Source organism: Symphodus melops, assembly GCF_947650265.1.
Source record: "Symphodus melops genome assembly, chromosome: 8".
Taxonomy (NCBI): Eukaryota; Metazoa; Chordata; class Actinopteri; order Labriformes; family Labridae; genus Symphodus; species Symphodus melops.
In genome coordinates this window covers 6,205,657-6,221,215 of record NC_136698.1, presented here as the reverse complement: position 1 = coordinate 6,221,215, position 15,559 = coordinate 6,205,657, and the positions used below count along the sequence as shown (strand labels likewise).

Genomic DNA, 15,559 nt, shown 5'->3' with positions numbered 1-15,559 from the left:
CCTGCTCTTCTTTTCAGAGCTGCCTCTCAGCAGGATGCAGCTGAGCCAGATCGCTTACCTTTTTTCCAGAAACACTAATCCTGCAGTGTTACTTGGCCTATATGTGAAAGGGCTCATGGACTGATACTGAGCTCTGTGGGAACAGTAACTCGTGTGTGTGAGTGCCTCTGTGCCTGTGCCAAAGTGTTGTTTCGGTTTTACTTATTTTGCCTGACAAGTCTTCAAAATGGTTCGGGGAATTTGCAGCGTAATTGTTGTCAAGAGCAAGCAGATGTTTGTTTATGCGTTATAGAGTAGTACAAGATTTATTGGAGTCCTTTATCAATTCACTCCTTAATTGATTTGGTTGGATCTCGTTGGGAGAGAACATAAGAGAAGAGATGACGAAATGTTGTCTTTCTTCACTGAAATTAATACAGAAAACGTCACAAATATAAAAATATAGTCATTGAGCAAAGAGTTTTCTACTAACTGATGTCATCACTGACTTCTACCCTACTCCTACTCTACTGTCAATAAATAAATCTACACAAGTCCACATTCCATATTTCATAACTGAAGAGCAATATGCTGTTCTATCACTCAAACTGTACAATGTGGCTGTCAGAATATTTTTATTAAGTTTAATGAAGGCCCACCAGACATTTTGACTGACTGTTGGAGCAGAATATTCCAAATGGAAGTTTCTTCTTAGAGAGGAGCTGTCGTACGTCTGCTGCACACTTCAAAACAGAACCCCTGCGCTTCCTCTCCTCATATTCGCCACTCATCATTTACATACCAGAAACTTGTGGACGTCCTTGGGGAACTCTCTCCCTCTCTGTCTCTCTTTGAAAACACTCACACTTGAGCTTCTGCACACAGCAATGATCGACTCATGAATGTGAATAGGAGCCGTTTCCGATGTTTAGACAGCATAGGCAAGAAACCTGATGCATATTCAGCTGACCCCCCCCCCCCCCCCCCCCCTCCCCCAACCGCCCATAAAAGGCCTGCCTGCTGTCTAAGAGCATGGCTCCACGCGTTTTTGCAACTCTGTGACAATGTGTGTTGTTGTGCGCCAGTCACATGTGTATAAATGAATGTAAACAACATTTATGCACAGATGAGACTCATGCGTATGAATCTAATGCCTGAGATTCGAGTGCAATCACTTTAATTAATATGTAATTTATCATACATTTTGGCAGTTTGTTTTAATTGAATATTTCACTACAAAGCTCCAGTTTTCATTAAGAGCTTTTCTTCCCATCGCTCCTTGCATCTTGTGTTGTATTGTTTGATGATGGAAGAAGAATGACATTAATTAGGGAATGCACAATTGTCAAAACATCTGGTTTATTTTTTTCCTGACAGTTTGATTTGTGTGCGCTGCATAATGCACACAGAAAAATAAACTGCAATTCATTGCGCTTTTACTCACCAGAGTAGGCTTTGCTTGGAAACTCATTTCTGGTGTGTAGTGGGAAATTTAGTGCCCCAGATCCTTGACAAGAAACACTTCTTATGTCATTTCTCTTAGCACAGTATTTTTTTTCATCGACAGCAGGGGAGGAGCGCTTGTTTTCCTCATCAGTGTGTCATCTATCATTCAGGATTTATTAAAATGTCTACCTTAAGAGAAGTTTGCCCAAAGTGAAGAAATGAAGTTATAACTGAAAAAAGGGTCTTTGCTTTTGCAAATCTACCCAAATCTAATTATAAACTTCTTTTGTAGCATTAGCATGGAAGTTATCCCACAAAATGTTTTTTTTTTTAACTGACTACCACTTGAAACAATGCTGTAGATAAAAACAAACAAACACCAATTGATGCACAAACAACAAGTCAAACAATAAATGAACTTTAATTGTTGCTATAGCTAGAAGAGAAGGTACATCAGATATGCACTGCTATTAGCTTGCCAACCAACTTGTTAGCTGCTAGCTATACCAATGCTAAATTTTAGATTTAGCTCGATAAATGTATCAAATATACTTTAAAAGATACCAGGACCTATGTTCATGTCTGATAGCTTCCAAGGCGAGATAACAGCTGGCTAGCTAGCTTTTGACATGATATTTGTGACCTTTTATGTTTTACTTAAAAATATATATTTTTTAAACACCGTTATCATGATAGAGATACTTCACAGAATATTCAAGAGAAGGATTGTTTTTTAATCAGCTACTGTCTAGTTGACAGTGTGTATTAATTGTTTGGTCAACAATAATTTGTTGCAACGAAACAAGACATTGTGCTTTACTGGCTTACATTACATTTTGATAGCGATACCTCTGAATATTAATTACCTTCATAATAACTTAAATGGGGAATCTGTGACATTTCCAATGTGTGTTTTTCATTCTTACATCAATTGGAAACGCTTTGGCTGTGCATTGCACTCTAATTAATTGAATTGTAATTTATGGTTATACTGAGACTCAATTGCAGACCTTGTGCCAATAAGTCATGGTTTTCAGTCATGGGACTGATGCAGAGCCTTTTTTTCATCTCTTCAAAATGATGTTCTTGCCCAGTAATGTTAGTTATATTTTGCTCAGGTTAACAAAACATTTTATGGCGAGATTAGGAGAAGTCTGTTGTCTTGTTACCTCAGGGGACCGTGTCTAAGAGCATTTAAACCAAATCTCACCCTCAGGCTTGTCCCCTTGTTGTTCAGTGTCTCCAATTTTAAACGTTAATACGTGTGGCAACTGGCAACTTTTCAGTAGCGCACAGCAGTAGAAAACACTTCTTATATATTCATTATTTGATTACAGTTCCAATAAAGCATCTTAAACAAACAAACTTAGGGTGCAGAGACCTAACCTTTGTCATATGGTACTAACAGCAGGTTGTCTGTGGGCCTTTTTTCATCCAAATATTTTTTTATTTTCTGAAAGTTCTACTTGAAAATATTGGTTGACTCTGTTTTATCGAAGCCAAAACCAGCAGGTGCACATTTCTGATGATTTTTTATTTTTTTTTGCTGTCTTTTTTCCTCTCCTGTCTTTCATCTTCCTCGAGAGCTGCCCCCCCTCAAAAAAAAAAAAAAACAACTCATCTGACTACTTTTTTCAAACAAGTCTGCAAAAACATCTTTGTCTTAAAAAAGGGAATCATTTTTCAATATATTCCTATTTTATTTATTATTGTTTCTTCATTTTCTCATCTTAATTCCCTCTCTGGAAATGTTGCTGACTTCTGAGACAGTTTTCTCACAAAACATGTTTAGGAGTTTGCATAGAGAAAAAGGAGGGTTTGTTTATATGCACATACTTTTGTGTGTGTGCTTTGGCATTGTGGTTTCCTGCCGCAAGTAAGGGTCACAACTATAAAATCTCCTCCGTTTAATTGACGTTTCTGTAGGTGTGCAAAGTTGTAGAGTATTGGCTCTACACTCAGTTTAGATTTAGAATAATTAAAGTGTTGTGCGTGTTGTTGTGCGTATTATTTACCATGCATCGGTGTAATTGCATTATTTGAATTTGAGTCTATAAAATACATAAAAGCTCTTGTATGTATTTCTGTAATTGAGCCAAGCATGGGTCGATGTTTTCCTTTCCCACCACAGCTCCCAGGTTGCCTCCCTTAGCACGCTGAGTAGCCAACACAAATCCTGTGTCCAGCAAGTCATCTCGTCATAAAGATTTTTGCTGTGCAGTTTAACACTATGGCATCTAGTCTGCTATGTTAGATTAGTATAGTAGACATTATAACTTAAGAATATACCTGTTTCCGTTTTTTATTTTTATTTATTTATTTTTGTTTTGATATTCACTAAATCTGTTGAAGACTTTCATCTCTATAAAGAGAAAAAGAAACATTCTCATGGTGAAGAATAGCCTAATACATCTTTAAAGTGAACCCTTTACTTTCTGCATGATTGAGTATTACCACTGAGATGATATGGTGAACAAACATAAACTTCTTGCTGGCGTCAAGCAACTAAAGAACACAATATCATCTATAACTTTACAAGTTAAAGATATAAGCTAGCCAACATTGTAAACTAGCCACTGTGCAAGCTAGCTAAATAAGAGTTAAGAGCTTCAGATGACTTCAACTTAAAAAACACTGTTTCATTGTTAGTATCTAGCTAAAGGTGCTTGCTAACTCTGTAAGCTAACTAACTCTTTAAGCTCACGTAAGGAATAAACTGCTACTCAGACGTGCCACTGTAAACTCAAAGGGGTTTAAAAATGTTGTTTTGACAAAAAAATGAAAACGATGCCTTTCAATGAACATTCATTCAATAAAGGTATTTATAAAGGTAAATTAGGTTTTTGACCATTTTCCAATAAATATTTGAAGTACCACTTGTCTTGCATACTACCTCCTACAAAATATGTAAAATGATAAATATACCACTTTTTTAAGCTGTTTGAAACAATCTCTGAAATGGCTGTATGTGTTAACACCAACACCATGTTTAACACAACAATAAACATTTTTAAACCCACATTTAACTCTTTTCTTCTTTATGGCCAAACCAGTATTATATGAAACGTACGCTTCTCTGCAGAGCGACACACGGCTCTATTAATCAGTGCATGTACTGCCCTTAGAGTACATGATGAAGAACAAAGTGCCTCGTCCATAGAGACACCGTATCACAGTGTCCAGACATGATCTCACATCAGGCACAGAAACCTGAGAAGGAGACCACCCTGGGAACATTTTTTCCCCTCTATGTCCATGCCTTTTTTTCTCTGCTTTATCTCTTCCCCATCACTCTGATGTATTGTTCTCATTTTCTAATCTTTCTTCACTTCACCTGCCTGAAAAAATAACTACACACCAATTATTTTTCTTCAACTTTCCAATTTCCTTCTTTCTTTCTTTCTTTTTTTACATTTTTTTTTTAAATTACATTTCTGGAAAATAAGCATCCTTATTTAGAAGAAAATTAAACATGTATATTTAGCAACAACCTTTTGGACACTTGGTATAGTGTGGCTCCTTTCTACCTTGTAAATGCCTCTCAGATGAGTCCACAGCACAGGAATGTGAAGCTAATCTAGGATAGTTTGTGCAGACAGTGCAGGCGCCCCATCTGAACATCTTCTCTGGCCGAGAGCAGGACTCTGTTTTGGCAGGAAGCATATATCAAAGCTGTAAATTTATTGGCGCTGTGTGTCAGGTCCTATGCACCTCGTGTCTCTTCTCTTGCCTTTTATTTCACACTTACTCGGAGATGCTTAGCCTCAGTTCTTTCACACACTCTTTCTGATCTTTATAAGATCTCTAAGGGGTCAAATTGAAGTTTTGGCTTTGGCACGATGTATCATCAGGGTGTGACTAGGACTTTGGGTGCCAGTGGCTGCTGGGCAGGCTAGCAATGAGCTCTGAATGCTGAAGCCAAGCCGAGGGGTTAAAAGATTGAGACTCTTACTTAGTTTCCTGTGGCGCTGTGGTGCCTGTTTGCTTCAGTGGTGTTTTCTCCCTTAAACCCCCTTAATCTGAAATATGTGATCCTGCAGTTCTTTTTTGACTTTTTGACAAACTCCACTTGTTTAAAAAAAAACAACTGCCACAAAAATACAGCATGATGACAGAATGAATGGAGAAATGTTGATGCTTTCTCTTTGGCCACTTTTGTTTCATGTCGGGATAATTATGTCTGAGTCTTTAATTTGGATTCTAGTCACTTCATTTTGCAAAATAAGAGTGTCTTTTAGCCTTTTATGTTTAACTGGCTATGAAAGTACAGTTATTATAAAACATGTACTCAGACAATGCTTTATTGAAACATATTTTGTAGATCAATCAACATTTGACATTGGAATGTTTGATTCAAAATGGGAAACTGTCTTTTTAAGTGATTGAGTCAGAATCTGTTCTTAAAGGGAATTCTCTGTAAACATGCCTGTGACCCCACTGTTGGCCTTAAGTAACAGTTCTGCAGGAATGCATAATACACATCAGCCCACCACAATTTGCAGGAGAGACTCTTTCTCAGTTTGAACTCCTTCACCCTGATCCCCACAGTCAGTTACAGGCATTCACAGCATGGAGCTTTTCAAATGAAATAAAGGCACTGCAGTAATGTTTCTTGACCTTCAGTCATCTGTGTGAAATCAAACACGGCAAGTTACAGATCTGTTTGATACAGAATAGCGTTCAACAAAACAACAACAGCATCGCCTCATTATCTCGCATTCCTGTGTTGAACTTGTTTTATCGCAGTGTGTGTGGTTTTTGTTTTCGTCCTCTCTCTCACTCCCAGATTTTATCAGCTTAATGGGGGTGCTCAGGTATGCAGCTTTGATCTGTCTTTGGAAAGTTCTCACATTGGTTCCACTCTCACAGCAAGATGCCATTCCCATATTGCGTTGATAGTCGAAGGCTACATGCGTATGTGTTGCTGCTTTCAGGCTAAGATTCACAAAGTTAACATTTCTGCACAGCCTTGAAGCACACGCTCCTTTTCATGCACTGTGGGTTTTCAGGTCACCTTAGAACATTTCATTGGGTGCAAAATATTTAAATACAAAAAAAGAGCTTTTCACCACAGAGTTTCTTGTGAAGTTTAAATATTTCTAATTAGTAAAGAATTGCATGGTTGCTGTAGCCGGCAGCTTTGTTTTAATGACCAACTGCTTTAACATCAAAGGGCCATGTGTGGAAAACGCTGTGAAATTATCCCTTTGCCTCTTAAACGTTCACTTTTCATTCTCTCTCAGGAAAACACAGGCCCACTAAACTCCTGCAAAGATAAAGTGTGCACATACTAAGTCATAAATGCAATGCTTGTGCATTTGCTTTTTCTCCAGAGAATTGAAGACATTTTTGGGGTGGGACATTTCTCTGTGTGCCTACTGCCCATCCCTCTGCTCTGTACCCTCAATTTAAACTTTAAAAAAATGCTTCTTCAGACAGAGAATAAGAAACGACCTCATGTACTCCTCTTCAATTGCTTGATAATGCCCCTCATTCAAGTTACAATGGCTTATTTTTAGCCAGTAGTTGAAACACAATAGGGATGGTTCATTACCATCTTTTGTCATGCAAGAGGACTGAACGACTGTATGCTTGAATAACGCTTCATGTTACTTAGACAAGAAGATACAATCTTGACAACATGAGCCTTTTATGGTCAGTATTACAATATACTTACCTTATTTGAAAGCCGATGAGAGTTTAGATTTGGTTGCAGAGATGCATTTTGCATTCACAATTTCAAATGGTAGCATTATGATTGTCATGAATTAAGAACTGAAGTTCAATGGAAAAGATAGAGAAATGCTGTTATCTTTCTTTAACCAAATAAAATGAAGCTTAAGTGAGGATAATTTCCAATAGTCATATGATGGATCCTTTGTCCCCTCTTTAAATTTCTCTTTAGCTCCTTTTATATTGCCGATACAAAGCTGTACTTAAAGCCTCTGGTACACTGCTCTGTTGGTGTAAAGTTACTGAGGTGAAATTTGGGGACAGTGTTGATCAGCTGCTGAGCCGTCATCAGAGGAAGTAACAGACGGGTCACAGAGGCGAGATGGTTGGTTGCTGGGTGTCACAGTTGACTCTTGATGTTTTTTTGTACAACCAACGAAGAAGAGTCTCAGTTATAGATAGATAGATAGATAGATAGATAGATAGATAGATAGATACTTTATTGATCCCGAGGGAAATTCAAGTAAGAGTAAGAGTTGTAAGAGGGAGAAGTTTATCAAACTACAGTTCTGCTTCTATTTATTGCCCCCCCTCCTTTCCCCCCAGTTTTCTCTTCCCCCTGCCTTTTCTCTCCTACACCCTCCATTCCCTTTTTTTTCATTCTCACATGTGGAAAGCATTATATCCTGTCTGGTGGAGAGGGAGAGCAAACATCCCAGGCCCGACACTGAGAGACTGAGAGCCTTTCGGGGGGGGGGGGGGGGGGGGGCGTGTAGGGGGCGGTGGAGAGGCTGAGCACGGCAGTGACTCTCTCTCTCCCTGTCTCTCTTGGCCATGACGCTGTTTGGACAAATGGGGGTCTTGTTATTTCAGAACCACAGCACCCGATAGCTGACAGGCTTCACCCTCCCAACACATGGGACTAGACCAGACCCTGTACGAATGGGCGAGAGAGAGATAGAGAAAGTCCAGTGAGGGGTTATGAGTAATATCAATGGCATCTGCAGATGAAGGTTTCAAACCCTTGTTCAGGACTCCATTGGTACCTCTTTCTGGACTTTATTACAGCTGGTAGCAGGTGGTTTATTATTATTCAAAGCAACAAAAGGGTTTGGATTGAGTTTTGGATGTAGGATCTGCTTTGTTCAACATTTTAGTTTAAATCATTATATCCGACTAACACAACAGATTTTCATTGTTTAAAGCTTCAACGTCATCTTACCTCATAGAGACGCAATCCACAACATGCACTGTTTTACTCAGTTTAGAAATACTTCTGAAACGTTTTTATAAAATGTGCAGTTCCAGGTCTCTTCATTTGTTTCTGAGGCCGTTTGCTGTTTGTTCATTGCATACTGATGAATGCTTGAAACTATAATGAAGGGCTTTTTTCTTGATTTATTGCTGTGCTTTTTGTGCCTTTATTTTAGATATGGGACAGTGGATTGAGTCAGAAATTGGAAATAGAGAAAGAGTGGGGAATGACATGGGGTAAAGGATCCATAGGTCAGATTCAAACACTGGGTCTCCCACTTGGAGGACCACTGTATAGTCTCTTTACAGTACATAAGAGGCATGCATTTTAACCGCGAGGCTACTGACGCCCTGGAAATGGACTTTAGAGGAAAAACGTTGAGAAGTCTTGTGTGTTGTCTTTTTAATAAGCCTCTACACATTGAAAAGTCATCATACTGTATATGTGACTCATTTATAGAAGGTCTTGGACTCTTCACATTTTGAAATAGTTCCCAGTTTTTCCTTTACGTCCCTGAGCTGGATACATAAAGAGCAGGCTGAAACCAGCACCACACCCTTACTGCTTGGACTAGAGCCCTTTAAATAAAAAAATCAACTCTTTAAAAACTTTCGGGCAGTTCAGAGAAATGTAAATTATTTTCTTCACAATGGCCATCGATCAATTCGCTATGATAATAAAAATGGATGCTGCGGAATACCTGACTTTTTTTGTAATTCAGTAGAAATGGTAAGAGTAGTGTACGTTATCAAGGACATTTTTACCTAAAATAAAATATAATCATTCTGTATTCATGTGAATGAACCAGTGAAGCCTAAGATGTTTTATCCATTACAGTTTTACAGAAGCATTATGTTCTCCCAAACCATGTTTGAATGAACACAATAAGATTAGGAATCATCCTCACATGTTGAAGCAGTTTCATCTTTTTTGTCACTTTTCCAAGTTGAAATGTCCACAAGACCTTCGAGACGTGCATAAAGACAGAAAATGGAGCAAAGTAAATCACAGTTAACCATATGCTGTTCCAAGCCTTTGACCACACTTAGGATACACTCGACACTACCATAGTGTGTGGGCTTGATGGGCTTTGGAAGCATAGCCTCAGGTGGTCCGTTAGTTAGATTCAACCAAATTAAATTGACCCCCAGTGCTCTCTAAATGCAGCAGGAAACAGTTGGCAGACACTGACAGCAACTCACTTAATTACTGGATCTTCTCCATGTGGTTGAAATAAAAGCAGACTTAATTAGCCAGGGTTTGATTTTCTAAATGGCCATAAGAGGGACATTTGGAGACCCACATTTGACAAGTCTCTTGCGGGGTAACTCTCATTTTTTCTTCTTTTACTCTTTGACATAATTACAACTTGGATGAGTCATGAATTGTTTAGTTGTCAATAAAAACTGGCCTGGAAATTGAAATCTTTGCAAGCAAACACCGTAGCATTTTTTTCACACAAAAAAAAAGCTAAATAAATACCGACGAGGGAGTGAGACTGAGCCAAAGACAGTGAAGTTGTGGGGCATTTAAGTAAAACACTGAGCTAAAAGGCCAGCAGAACTTGGAGGGAAAGCAAAGTTAAAAATTCTTTAAAATTATTTCTTTTATTCCTATAAAAATATAGACAAGCATAACTTTGAAATCCAGTTGACGCTTTTAACTTGAATGTGAATTTTGCATATTGTAATAATCTGTTTTTAACCAAGCAGAGTTTGTGTTATGCATCGTTTTAATGAATGGGTAATTATAAGTTATTTTAAATCGTGTCTTCTAAGTTATAGTTCAGTTGGTGTAAATGTTAAAAAAATTGTGAATAAAAATTCTCTTTTGTTGTTCTCTGTGTTATTGTAAACTGCAGGTGCAATTATTTCCGACTTCCTCTGTTGTATTGCAAAAATACAGAAACACAGCTTGCTCAAACAGTCTCTCTCTCTCTTTCTCCCTTGCTCATTCCAGGTGCCTGTTTTTCCGACTCCGCTTTGTAGTTTACAGAGAAAAATCGAGATTGGAGTCTGAGGTTGGGGATGGAGACGCGGCAAAGGGTTTAGCAAAAAAAACAACACCCATGCACATCAGAGGAAAGCTATGATGCTGCATCCCCGGTTCCAGCCCTTTGTAGTGCAATGAGCGGAGAGTTGGCTAGGGGCAGGGAGGGAGGGAGGGAGGGAGGGAGGAAAAGCTAAAGGGAGAGATAAAGCACTGAAGGAAGGAGGCTGAGCTGTATTCCAGCAGCATGGAGGAAGCAGCAGTTGCTCTCTCCTGGGCTTGAGGCTTTTGTCTGTCAGTTGTATGGAAACCAATCTCTTACGCCCTACAGCTCCACAACATCTACACTGCAGCTTTATGTGCTAGATGGGAAATTTGCGCATGTTCACACTCATAGAAATTTCCAGCAATGAGAAGCCCATAGTGACAGATGAGCTATGCATGTTCCCTCATATTTGCAGTCTGTACATCGGCAAATATTTGTGTCATGATGAGCCCTCCTCAGGGATGTTCCTGTTTCAAGCTTTACGTGTTCACAAACTTCAGACAGGTTTAATGGAAGTGTGTGCATGCGTTCCTGTCCAATTCCAAATTAGCACGGCCTACGGCTCAACTCTGGACTTTGAACATGGGAGAATTGCTAATAGGTGTATTCCCACTACAGCACAAGCACTACAGTTGGCCTCCACCTATATTCTTCTCTCTTCCTTCCTTCTTTGTTTTTTTTTTTTCACCTCTTCATAATCTGCTCAGTATTTCTGTAACTTCTCTTTTGGTTATATTTATACACCGTTTTCCCCTCTCCTACAAACTGACACTGAGACTTGAATATTTGCACAAACAACGAGGAAGCCCTTTAGACCCTGGTGTGATGAAAAAAGTGAATGGTGAACACAGTATTTCCCATACCAGTTGACACACATCAAGTACAGTCATTTACAATTTCCATTTCCAGTGCATCTCCTTTGAGTAGGCTACTTAAGATCAGAACTTGTTTCCCTGTCGTTGCATTGTTCCAGGATGCATACCTGTTTACACTACCAAACCCATCTGGATAAATGTGTGCCAGAACATCTACGTTTGTGGTCTGAGCTGTCATATCTCAGTCCGTCCTCAGGGTATATTCACACCTGACTGAGATACTTAAATCTTGACTTGGTACCAGACAAACAATTTTACTCTTTCTGTGCATATTTTACCATGTGTTTACAAGGAAAAAGAGCCATTGGTGACCCTCAAAGTCTTTGTGGCTGGTATCCTGAGTCATGTGTCTGGACTTTATCCCCTTGCCCCAACTAAGAACAAAAGAGTCTCTAAATGGAGAAGAGCCTCTTGGGGTGGTTTATGGATTCCCCCAGAGAGCCTAACAGAAGAGCTGAAGAGGGAGGCCCAATTAAATGGATGCTGTATGCATGGAGGGTCCCCATGGTTTGACCATTGAAATAAGCTTCTATAACAAGGTACAAGAGGTTTGGGGTGATGAAAGAGAAACTTAACGATGAAGAGAGGGTGGTGTTAAATGGGATTCAACACATAAACACCACAGTCTAACCGAACTGTCTAAAGATGGTGGTAGATTCTTAAACTGGTTTTTAAAGTTCTTATGTTATAATGAGTAACTGCTCAATCTTCACCCTCCTCCTTCCCTATAATGAAGAGGGGCTCAGATTAAATCACTAGTCTGAATAATGCAGTTTAAATGGTAATGGGCTGTTCTAAAAAAAGAAATTGCTTTCCACAGTAAGAGGAAAAATCTGCGTATCAATAAGACAAATGTACTTTAGGGTTGAAACAACACAGGCTCTGGTATTTATCTTTGTACCATGACGTTTCTGACTCCTCTAAGGGCCAGTCATTCATGTGAACCCCTCAGCTGTGGCTTGGATTAACCTGGAGGTGGATGGATTTAAAAAGTGGCCTAATTAGACAAAGGCTGGTGGTCAGTGATCAATGAACAGGAGTCGGTCTGCATTTCTCTGGAGTCTAGTGTTTGGAAAGCTCCTTGGAATCAGGGTTTGCTAAATGATGCAGCACAGATTTCTTTAAAAAATAAATAAGTCATTCTCTCATTTAGTGTTTTTCAGCAGATCACAATGGATGTATGTTTATTTTATTTCGATGGGTATTAACACAAACAGTTGAATACAGTTCAATGGATGTATTCTTGAGGTGTAATGTACTAGTTTCCTTTGACAAAAAGCTGATTTTAATAATGACTCTAGTTTTTAAAAAATATTTAGCTAAATCAAAATGATGGAGATCCTTCCTCTCAAAACAAAGTCTTTTGTTGCTAAATTGATTTAATTTTTCCCCCTAATGTTGATTGTTCCAAACAAATATTAAATAATGTAATAAGAAAATAGCTGGTACCCCTGGTTCCACCTTAAAAATCCTTGTTTTGTTTTTGCACTTTAGCAGGCGGTTAATGCCAGGAGGGGCTGTGAGCTGAGCTGCAGCTACCTTTTGATGAAGTTTATCCTTTTACTTTGTTCGGATTCCCTCAGTCTTTGTTCTCAGTTAGAAAAACGATCCATGGAGAACCAAAGAGGCCATACCTTGCAATATTCAGAATAGTATGAACTCTGCATGTTTTAATGTATAGCCTGAGGACAGCCTGAGCTTTTAAAGTTTGAATAATGTGCATCCTTCAATTACGACATAGCACCTAAACTTAAAGAAAAGGGAAAAAAAAGTTTTTTATTCGAATGGCTAAATCCAATTAAAATGACAAAATTCTGGTTTTGATCTAGTCGTGCTGAAGAGAGCTTTGTCAGTATGTTTGGGCATTTGGCTCATTTGTCATCTAAATGGATTGCTTGTGAATGTGAACTCAACACATTGTTTAAAAAACCATGTTACTCCACAGCTTGATAAATGGGGCTAATAATTCATAATGTTGCAGCTGCTCTGTGAAATATCGTTGTGTCCCGCTGCTTTAATGGGCGACGAATGGAGAAAATCTTGTATGTTAAATGTTGATTCTATGCTTGAAGCATTTCTTCTGTATGTTTGTCTCACTAAGTCTTTGGAGTAAACTGACACTGAAACACATTTTAAAAAGTTGGGTTTCCACCAAATATCTGTAAATCCTGAAGAATTCCTATCTTACTTCCTATCAGCGTTCCCCTGTCATCCATGAGGAATTTAAAGTGTTCTCTCATCTCACATGTTTATTTGTTCTCTTTCGCCCAGCTCAGCAAGGTGCGTAAGGTGGGTGTGTGAGTCCACGGCTGACACTGTGTAGTTGTCACTGCGTGCCTCTGTGCCGCTGCGTATGTGTCTGTGTACATTTCACTGTTTGATTACGGGTCAGGGGAGGCCACAGGTCCACGGTGGCCCGGGAAGCCTCAGGCCTCTCAGGTTTCAGAGCTGAGCATTCCTCCCAGGCTGCTACATAGCTGTGAAAACCGCAAAGCAGCTCCAACAACAAACACTGGAGGCACCAGGGGAAAGACGACTAACCTGCAGCTAATCAACAACAGGAGTTTTATCCCTCCTCAGGCGTCTTTCTCAATGTTTTCCACAGTTGCTTTCTTAATAGGAAGAAATAATTTCTCCCTTTGAGTGCCTGTTTTCTCTACCCAGTTTCACTCTCATTTGCCAGTGTTTTGAAAGCATACAACTCCTGCTAAGATGTAGCAATTGTTTGTGTGTGCTTGTTCATGTTTATTTGACACTTCTACATCTTGGACCTGCATGCTTGTTTCCACTAAGAAGGGTGTGGAACAGTGGACAGTCGGGCTTGGTTTAACACATTGTGAATAACTCCGTAGTGAAGTGTGTGTGTGTGTGTGTGTGTGTGTGTGTGTGTGTGTGTGTGTGTGTGTGTGCGTGTGCGCGTGCGCGTGCGTGTGCGCGTGAACGTAAAACTGTTTGTGTAGCACTCCAGTGATAGTTTCATGCGTGTGTAAAGTGACCGCCACAAACATTCATAAGAAGGACTGCTGACTCCATTCAGACAATCAGGATTCAACTGAGCTTTTGTTTGGTTCTGTTGAGGATAAATTGGCAATTAGCTGTGTTTGTGTTCATGCTCGCATGAGTTTATGAGTCCAATTAGACAAAATTGGATTTCCAGAACTACATTTGATACTTTATCTGAAAAAGAGTGACGTTAAATGGCCTAATTATGGCAAAGAAGAGGGCATTGTTTTTAGATTTGGCGTACATCTGCTTCATTTTATCGGCATCTAAAACAAAAATTACAAACCTTTTCTGGGTTCAGTTTCTCAGAAAGTCAGAAACTGCTTCTAAAGGAATGTAAAAAATGTAAGATATTATTAATCAACATTAAATTGGGATTTTAAAGAAATATATATACAAAAATCTGATAATAATCTGTAGTTGCAGCCCCTTTTTCATTAATTCATTTAAGCTTTAATTTATGCCCTTTTAACTTGTCATACAAAAAAACCCTTGTCTGCAATCACCAGATACAAATAACAAGTTTGGATTTTAAACAACTGTACATTTAACGAAAACTTGTGTTTCCAATTCAGAGCAAACCTGTTGAAGTGTTCTCTTCCCTGTTGAAGTTGTGCATTTCTTAGTAATAAGCTCCAGTTTTCACTGACCTCTTTAATTGGTGCCCTCTGGAATGCGCCTAACAAAAGGTGCGGACAGGCAGCAGGAAGTGGTTAGCGTGTGGAACCAGGTGATTTAAGGCTTTGTGTGCAGTAAGGGAGGCTTACAGTGAAACACCTGCCTACCTGCCGCCTCCAACACAACACAAACATTAGCTTTACTGTGTTTGTATCTGCAACATAGTGCTGCTGTCTGTGTTCGGAAAGTATGCGTTGAGAAAGAGAGCTAACGTTGAGCTGATGGGACCCAGGAGACCATCTGGACTGAAGTGTGTGTATGCTCTTTAAATGTTATTCTGGGGCTCTGTTAGGCTGAGGTCACACCAGGACTCATTTTCTCCATCCCTCAATGCTTCCTATTCCCTCAACAATATAAATTCAGTACTATTACAGTGTGTCAGTCTGGAAGCTGAAAGGGGAAATTCAGCATCATTTTAGATTTTTTGGGGGTGCTTTTTATGTTTTTCTTTTTTAAATGTTTTTCAGAGATAGGACAGTAGATAGTCTGAAATTAGGGAGAGAGAGAGAGAGAGAGAGGGGAACGACGAATGTAGGAGAGGAGCCACAGGGTGGATTTGGACCTGGGCTGCCTTTACGTTGATCAAGCTCACATTGTGTGTTCTAACTATCCTCT

The 15,559-nt window shown here is 39.3% G+C and overlaps 1 protein-coding gene across 1 annotated transcript in view; it reads left to right on the top strand.

Annotated features, from left to right (window-relative positions):
- cachd1 (cache domain containing 1) overlaps positions 1-15,559 on the top strand; it is a 74,248-nt gene that overhangs the window by 12,135 nt on the left and 46,554 nt on the right. The window lies entirely within an intron of this gene.